The sequence below is a fragment of the Tamandua tetradactyla genome, chromosome 26, assembly GCF_023851605.1.
Source record: "Tamandua tetradactyla isolate mTamTet1 chromosome 26, mTamTet1.pri, whole genome shotgun sequence".
Taxonomy (NCBI): Eukaryota; Metazoa; Chordata; class Mammalia; order Pilosa; family Myrmecophagidae; genus Tamandua; species Tamandua tetradactyla.
The window spans coordinates 35575571-35585431 of record NC_135352.1 but is presented as its reverse complement, the minus strand read 5'-3'; the positions used below and the strand labels follow the sequence as shown (position 1 = coordinate 35585431).

At 32.6% G+C, this 9861-nt stretch overlaps 1 long non-coding RNA gene across 1 annotated transcript; it reads left to right on the top strand.

Annotated features, from left to right (window-relative positions):
• Positions 1 to 3028: 3028 nt before the first annotated feature.
• On the top strand, positions 3029 to 4460 carry LOC143669831 (uncharacterized). Its single transcript, XR_013169084.1, has 4 exons — positions 3029 to 3100; positions 3720 to 3784; positions 4044 to 4157; positions 4336 to 4460. It is a non-coding gene; the product is annotated as an uncharacterized LOC143669831 (long non-coding RNA).
• The last annotated feature ends 5401 nt before the right edge of the window (positions 4461 to 9861 follow it).

Sequence of the window (9861 nt, the reverse complement as noted above, 5' to 3'; positions counted from 1 at the left end):
TTCTGTGACAATTCCTGATGATAGAATAGGATGGATTTGATTAAGTTATGTTAAAAAATCTCTTCCTGTAAAGGCGACTTATTCCTTGTCACTTAAACTTCACTCAATTAAAGTACTTATTCATTGTGTATATGCTAAACGGTTTGTATAATTTTATTATAATTTCCTATTCATAAAATATAACCTTGTTTTACCAGAGATTTCTTAGTTGAATAAAGTTCAGGAATGATGGAGAAAGGACTGAGTTAGATATAAATGTCTGATTCTCTGATGTATGGTCATTATGTCCAGGAAATATTCCAATATTCAGAATAAATGTTTCCAGAAGTTATTGAATAATGATAGAGAATAATTAGGAATTAGATATAATTTTCTTCGTTGGCTATAACGATAATATGAATTACTACATTAGTGGGAATAATCCTTTACCTGAAGTCTAAAGATATAGATTTGAATCTTGGCTGTATGTTTCAGTAACTTTGAAATTTTGAACAAATTGTTTTATATCCTTAAACCTGAATTTTCTCATTTGGAAAAGGGTATATGAGTTTCTGTTCTACATACTTCCAAATAATACTGAAAACACTAAATTAAGGCATATGTAAATGCTTTGGAAACTTTAAAGCATTTAAAATTATATGTATATATGTATACTGATACACGTATAAATGTTTCTATTTTTGCAATGCATATTACGCACATATATACAATCTTTGAGATGTTTCCATTCATATATAAAGTTTGTATTCTTTTATTACAGAATTTTAACCAAAATTTTAACCATTTTGTTATTTAAAATAAATACATTTTAAACAAAAACATCCACCATCTTTAAAATAATAATAAATAAATAAAAATAATAAGGTTGGTAAAAGTCTAACTTACTTTGTGGAACTGTTTTCCAAATATGTCCTGAAGATGGCACAATAAGTACACTTTGGTGAAATGTTATTAAGGAAGTGATTATAAGCAAAATATATTTGAAGTTAAAACACAAAATTTAAACAAACCTTTTCTAAGTTTGTGGAAAAGAAATCTCTGAGCCTTTTAACCACAATGCCTATTGTTTTAATGTTGCTGAAGTCATTAGTTTCATCGTACCTTAAGGAGTATGACAAAATAGGTAGTTAGTCAAAAGACTGATACAGTCAGATATTACCGACAAAAGTCAGGTTAGTTCATGTTGCACAGTTTTATCAATAAATTTACCCTTGTAAATGAAAAACAGCTGATAAGCGCATCTGTTATCTTCTGCATAATGTACAATTCACATTTAAATGCCAGTTTTTATTAGACATATTATGGGGATAAGTACTGGCAGAGAGAATAGATTGGTTGAAAAATATTTGTTTTATTAAAATATAAAATACAGTGGGGCTTATTCTTAGAAAAAATATTGATGTTCTTCATTATTTCTGTGGGCTTGCAGTACTTATATAAGTTTTCTAAAAAATACATATTTATAATGGAGCAGCTCTATATTCTACAAGGTTGAAGTAGAATTTATAGCATACAGCTAGTAGAAATATGGGCTCTTTGGGAGATAGGTGTGAAAATGTTATCTGCTATACTTATTTGAGTATCAGGGATCATGGCTCTGAACTATCTCTGAGACTTATTTGTTTTTCCATCACTAACATATTGAATACTCATAGCATGTAAAGTCTCCATCTAAAATCCAAATATGCCTAAGAATATACTTACATGTTATATATATTTGTTATATCTATATATACATATGTTACCAATATATATGCATATGCACTGTCTTGCAGCATGTTGAATGACCAAATAAATGACAGTTACTACTTACAAGTAAATTCATTTCTAATTGATTGGGAGGAGAATTGGTGTTCTTATGGATTTTGGGAAACTGCCTCTCATTGGAAGAGAATTTCTTTCCTTTGGCTGAGGAGAACTGAATTTTAGTCCCAACAAAATTGCCAATTGATAAGATTAGAATGCAGTGATTTATTATGGTATTATAACAGCACTGAGATGTTGGACAGGCGTTAGTCATTTTGACAATTCAGAAGCTAATGTTTAAATTACTCTGTCCTGCATCAATATACTAAGACCCCTGGAACTTTTTTCTACATCAGAAGTTGACACTATTTTGACCACTAGTAAATCACAGAAGGGTTAATACAGTCTTCTCATTTTAGAGGGATTGTTAAATGATTAAAATAAGATGTGAAATTAGATCATTTGGAATTCTGTTTTATAAAATCAAGAAGATTAAGCCTGTCAATTTTTCTTCTTGTATTTTCTTTTTGAATAAAACTATTTGCTTATTTAAGATATTTTTGTACGTCCTTTATGTTCAGAGCCATAGATGATAAAAACGGTAGTATACTTTTATAAAATTATAGATCACGATGCTTACAAAGAAGCTCTCATAAGTTGTGGAAGGAAAAATAAAAATACACAGTTCAAAAGGGTCTAAATTATTATTAATTTGATTGTTGATAATTTCTCAATTTGAATGATACAGGTCAATTTGACAATGTGCATTTAAAGATGTCAAGCTACATATTCCTGATCAATTGTCTCTATTAACAGTGCTTTGAAAATTGTCCACATGTATATTTATTTAAGTGCTCTTCTGTAGTATATTTCTCACTGGTTGTTTCCATTGTCCTATTTTAAAGTAATCAGCAAAAGTGGTGAACAAATGAAACAAGCCAACAAAGAGCAACCAAATAAAGGAAAAAGAGAGAGAAAGCAAAAATACCTTATTTTGCAATCTAGGCTATTTTTAACAATCTGATCGAACCCCCGAGGAGTTAGTCCATTGTTTGGAAATTCTCAAAAGAATGTAAGATCTTATTATTTGATTAAAAAGAAACAGTTTCATATTACTTTGGTTTCGACTTATTTTATTGTAGAGTGGAATTTCATAAAATTTTCAAGGTTATAAACCTTTCTGTACAGGTGTAGTGGCAGAGTCTAAAAATGATGGAGCAGAACAGTTAGTTCATTTTCTTTCCAGGGAGCACTAAGCATGTCATAATGTATTTAGTGAGTTCTGAGATCCACAGTCTAGAATGCCATGTCTTAGAGGATTGTCACATGTTAACCCAAGAAACAAAGCCATTTTGTCCGTATTATGATGAGTATAAATGAATATCTGTCAATTAACAAAGCTTATTTAATTACTATTATGAAATAATGAAAAGCGGTAGATAGTAGCTGAAAGGATGATAATCTTCTGTGGTTATAATTCATTATAATTAGTTGCTCATATTTTCTTGGTTGAATAGATTTTGAATTTGGATTTTCCCTATATTTTATGGGAGACAGTATAAAATGAGATTAAGCCAGTCGTCATTAACTTCTATTAATAACATCATGTGTATTTCTTCACAGCATGCTCTTATAAGGCAATGGTTTTCAGTGGTTACACAAATAATGTGTGTACTCTTTTTCCCTCATTTTATTCATTTAATTTGTTCTAAAATCTTGAGGATGATAGTTGTTATTGTATTTTCTGACTTTCTTTTTTTGAGTTGTTTCCTTGCTCTGTACTTCTTATCTTTCTCTATAAAATAGTAATGTGTAAACTAGATATATTTTAAAGTGTCTAAGGCCAGCTGTCAATTAGAAAGTATGCCACCTCCCCTTCCAAAATACTTTAAAATAGTAGTGATGACATTGATTTAGATGTGCCATTATATTTAGAGAAGGCTCTGTGAATAATTGCCAAAGGCTTCTTACAGCTTTGACATTGTGCTATTTTCCTGAATAAAGTTTGGGTGTTCCCAAAGCAATGCCATTAGTCATGGTAAGTTAAATTATGCATTTAAATCGTATCCTTATCTTGTCTAAATAACCAATGTTAGCATGGAGGAAACTTGAGCAGCATCGGTGTTATGCCGCTTAGCAAAAAATAAAACGAATGAATTGAAGGCAAAGCAGTTCTAACTTTGTTTCGGGAAAGATCAGAAGGTTCAGTGAATAACCGATGGTAATGCCTTTTTTCCTGTGCTGGAGCTCTAGGATGCCCTCACCTCCCTTTAGTAACACTGTTACTTCTTTCTCAGAAAATATTCAACGATGTCAATGATGCATTCACAAGAGGCAGCTCCCGCTGTGGTGAGATCACCCCCACCACCACCATGGTATTTTGGAGAATGGGTGTGAACTGAAATGACATGGTAGGAGCCCTGACAATGGCCTCCTTTCCCTGACAGTCCCCCTCTAACTCATCTTGCAGACCACTGCCAGTTGAATCCTTCTCAAACACTGCTTGTATCACAACACGTGGGCAAAGTTAATTTTCTTTTGACAGAGCCAGCGAAAATTATTTAATCTAATCTGTTTTTCATTTTTAAGAAAGAAAATGAAGAGCCAAATCCATGACAGAGCAAGTAATCACCCCCCAGCTGTTGTTTCAAGTACTGTGTAGTCCAGCATTTCATCCTTCTGTTTCATTAAATTCATTAAGTCCATTAAATTCATCAAGCCAATTCTGTTTGTTCTTTTCCCTTGATGCCTAATTCTGCACCGTGTTTTACTGTGTATGCTTTATGTCCTCTTGGAAATAGACGAAGTACAATTCTTAAAAACATAGAACACAGCTTGTTGCTCAGGAACTTTCAATGTCTCCCAGTTTTCTACTGTATCAATTCTAAGTTCCTCTTTGTAGCTTGCAAAAGTCTGTACTCTATTTAATTTCATTTCCTACTATTTCTCAACATGTACTGTATACTCTAATTAAGCCCAGTTCCTTAAGTTCTCTGAAGATGTCATGTTCATTATCATCTTTGTTTTACTTTGAGCCCATCATCTTGCTTCTAATATACTTTCCTTTCCTCTATTCCTGCATAAAGCCACCCTTCTGTCTGTGCTGGTTTCAAACTGCTATGTTTGAAAAGTCACGTCCTTTTAATCCTAAATCCAACTTTGTGGGGGCAGCCATGCTCTTTTAATCCTGATCCAATATTTTAGGGTGGGATTTCTTGATTAGGTTGTTGCCAGGGAGATGTGAAATGCTCATTGTGGGTGTGGTCTTTTGATTACATGGAGATGTGACTCCACCCACTCAAGGTGGGTTTTGATTAGTTTACTGAAATCCTTAAAAGAGACGACACAGAGCTCAGATGCAGACATTTGAAGGTGCTTGGAGAACCACCATAGTCAAGGATGCTTAGAGAAGAAGCCACTGGAATCAGAAGCTGGAAGCAATGGAACCGGGAACAAGGATAAGCAGACATCAACTATGTGCCTTCCCATATGACCAGACATCGACCTTTCTTGAGAGTCAAGCTATCTCTGGATATGACAGTTCGGACATTTTTAAGGCCTGAGAACTATAAACTTGTAACTTAAGAAATCTCCATTATAAAATCCCATCCATTTCTGGTATGTTGCATTCTGGTAACTTAAGCAAACTAAAGCACTATCCTTTAGGAACAAGCCTGCTCTGTCTCCCTGTGAAGCTTACCCTAATTATTTATGGCCCTCCCCCTTTAATATTAAAGCTTTCAGTTTCTCTTTTGCAAAAATTAACCTTTAAATTATTCATATTTTTTTTGACTACTAAACTATATAATAATCATAGAATTCTGTGGGTAGGGTTCATGTTCGAAGCATCTTGTTTCTAACAGTGTCTAATATAAGGTTGAGGACTCATTCAATAAACACTTTCTGGATGAGACCTGACCTCTGTCAACACTTTAATTTTTCACCAGTGTTTAAATCACCTACTCAAGATATATGGCAGAAACAAATAGTACTCACCAAATTTCCCTACTGCTGCTCCTGATTCCTAGCCTTCCATGCTCCTCTGGCCAATGAATGATGAGCAAAAATCCCATGTCAGATACAGCTGATGGAGCTATGAGTTGGCTTTCCTTCTAGTCACTCTCTTCTCCCTTATAACTTTAGAGGAACATATTCCAGATGTCAGAGTAAGAAGATGAAACAGGACCACCCAGACTGCACTGATTTTAGGTGGATAAGAAATATACTTATATTGGTTTAAGCTATAGAGATTTTGAAATTTGTCACTTGCAGAAACTAACTTTAAATTCGCCTCCCAAGTATGGGATTAAAATTATTGTATATATGGTTTAAGGAATCTTCAATTATATATATATATGTATATATATATACATATATATACTCTTTATATGTGCTTTATACTCTAAGTATTAATCCAGATATCTTTATTAATTATTAATCTTTATTAATCCAGAACTCAACAGATTTGTGCAACCTACATAAGAACTTCTTTAAAGTAAACGAAAATCAGTCATGTCTACAGCAAATGGAGACAAATATTTCCTTATTTTCTCAGTTATAGTAAATATTGGCTCTGGATTCATTTTGGCATCAAACTTTGTGAACACCATCTCTGAATCTCCTGCAAAATATAATCTTGTTTGGGCTGGTCAAAGGGATAAAATCCTGAGTTTTGGATTATATTCAAAGCTTTTATTTTGTCACTAAAAAAATCTGTGAAAAGAACATTCCATTTAGGTTGTGCTAAAACTTCAGAAAATGTAAAGAAATATTCTGAATTCTAAGGGAAGTTCAACATTCAGTAGGCTTAATTTATAATACAATGAAAAAAATGCGGCTGAGAAAGTCAAAGGGGTAGATATGGGTTATACTCCATAGCTTCATTTGTACTCTAACCATATTTCATTATTAATAGAGTTGTGGATAGCCACTTGGTAAGTAATATTCAAAAAAACTCAACCACTAAGGAAAGCTGAATCTTTTATGATTTTCTCATTTTAAAAGCAAAATTTTAAACTTCACATTTTCTAAATTTTAACCTTATTCGTTATCAGTATACACTGTCATGGTATGTGATTTTAATAAAAATTTAACTACATGTGATTAAGAACCTCCAGGTTTATTCTGTATTTTCAAGATATATAAAGATAAACGAAGATTTAAAAATTTCTTGTATATATATATATATATATATATATATATCATATATATACAGATATCATATATATGAATCTAAGTGATGATTAGAAGATGGAATGTCATCAACAGTTTGTAGAAATGTATTCTTTTCTGGAATGCAGTTTGGGTGATACATCAGGATACTTAAAAATATTAGCGTTTTCTTTCCTAAGTAATTCCACTTCTAGAAATCTATCCTATAGAACAAGTCAAGAATAATATCATGCAAGTATATACACTGATATTTGTCGAATTTTTTAGTTTATAAAAATTATAAAGAGACAAAAATGTCCCAAACTAAGAGCATGAGTAAGCATGTTTTGGTGCATTCAGTCATTAAAAATATTACACTGTAGGGGGTGCCAGGTAGTTCAATGGTACAATTCTCGCTTGCCATGCAGGAGACCCGAGTTCAATTCTCGCCCATGCACTTTTCCCCATCAAAAACAAATTATACTGAAAGACCTTTGAAAATATTTAATGTTTGCAATGTAGGTAGAAAAACAAGATACAAAACTACATGTATGTTGGAGACCTGGGTTCAATTTCCGGTTCTTCCCCATGAAAAATAAGGAAAAAAAAAAGAAAACTACATGTGTTCTATGAATCTGATTTAATAAAAAATATATATAACTACAAAGAAAAAGCAATGAAAAGAAATACATAAAATATTAATAATAATTATCTTGCATAGTGAAATTGTTAGTGATTTTTCTTTTTTTTGTATTTCATATATTTCTACATTAAGGGTATGCAAGCAGTTCTCTTTATTCATGGTAGTTATGGTCTGTAAAGTTGACATGAACACTGAATTAGCTAATTCTGAGCTGTTGCTCCTCCAGAAATCACATTAGTTGCTTGTGAACTTCTGGTCACAATATTTTCTCCAACTGATCAATGTATAACATTGATTTATGTGTGTTTCTGCTTAAAGACGCAGTATTTAAAAAATACTGTTGACTCATTAGTATTGAACTCACAGCCAGCAGCACTCCTGGCTGAACGAAGCTTATCTAACATGCTTGTTTTCTCCGTAAGGCACTATATAGCCTTCCTGTGCTCAGGGACACTAAAGAACACTTCAGACAATGCTTGGGGCCATTGGAAATAGCTGAATCACTACCAAAAATCACAAGGACGGGAAAAATATGGCTCAAAATTTAGTGTGAAAAAGACATTTGTTTATAGTATGAGAGCTGAAACAAGGAGAGTGTTGCCTCATTTGACTTTGGCTAGGAACACATGCATTGCAAGATTCAAATTTTTTGCCACTCTTTGCAGGTCCATAAATGACCACAAGAGTGCTGTGAGTATGGATTTGGGGGTTACAAATAATTTTTATCAAGTAGGTGAATTTGCAAATATGGAGTCTGTGATCAATAAGGACTGACTATAAATAAATTAATAAATACATACATACATGCATACATACATACACACTACACATGCATATATACACACTTTAATTTTAGGTGCAAGCAAAAAACTGCTAAAATAATCATAAGTTGTTTCGGTCAAAGGCTATCTATCACCAGATTCTGCTGGAGCCATATCAACTTCTTATGTCATATTGTTATGTTTCTATTCATGAGTTGCCATTATGTATGAAAAAAGGAATAAGCCAAAGCAAACATGCAAACAAACAAAAAATTTTCACCTTCTTGTCCTAGTTTCTGTAATCTTAGCCATCAAAAGTACCTGAAGAGTCAACCTCTGTGAAAAGCCTTCTCTGACCCACTTCAGACGAGGTTATCACTCTTTCACTTTACTCCCATGGAGTCTGGTATATTTTCCCTTCTATTGATGTTCAAATATAATTGATTTTTAAGGCGGGCCACTGTGGCTCAGCAGGCAGAGTTCTTGCCTGCCATGCCAGAGACCCAGGTTTAATACCCAGTGCCTGCCCATGCAAAACAAAAAAAAAATGTAATTGATTTTTTAGCTATGTTTCTTCCCTGGCTTAGGAGCTCTTCGAGTTCTGTAATGTCTTTTGTCACCATTTTCTTAGTATTCTATCACGGCAACTGAATAGCAATCAATAAATGTTTGCTGATTGAACAATTTTTGTAGTAACTTTTGGCAAGTGTGTACATGTAAAGTGAAGTTCTCCCTTAAGACGGGTAAATTAATCTGATTTTGCTTATGTTTCTGTCTAAAGATCCCTACATAAAAAAGATAACACAATTCCTACTGTTCAAAAATAATTGACATAATTATGAATGAAAGGATTTTTTATTTATATCTGAAATGCATTTTTCAATGGTAAATTTGAGCCTCTAATCAATATGAACAACTGAATTTGAGCTTTCAAAAGTGTTAAAATTTATCATGTGCTCTGGCACTAAACTTCTCAACCCAAATCACAACAATGCTTCATAAATTTATTTAATAAGGTTATTCATTAATTTATGTGGAAAGACAGTTGTCATGGTAATAGCTTAAAATGAATTGAAGCACAATCCTAATTAGATGTATTAAAGCAGGTGAAAGTGTTCAATAGCAATTCACTTTTTAGTTTAAAAATAACTCACCAAAATAAGAGCAGAAACATAATGTTCACTTAAGAATGTTTCACTAAGCAGATATAAAAAGTATTTTGAAAATACACAAATTTGGAAAGCCGTTTTTATTAGCATACTCAAATTTCACATTATTGAGTTTTGCATAACATGGAGATTTTATTCAGAATGTTTCAAGCCAATACAACTGCACTTTATTCCAATTTTCTGAGAATGAGTTAATAAAATGGCTGAGATGTTTCTTGAAAGGAAACAAACAGATGAGATTATTTTTGAAGAAAAATATTAAATCTTTGATTCTCTACCCAATCTTTTTGGTTTGTCATAACTTGCCACGCTGCTAATTAAAGGAACAGAATGAATGGACATGTTTTCATGGAAGAATGGCAGATGCCAAAAAATATTTTTTAAGAATGGC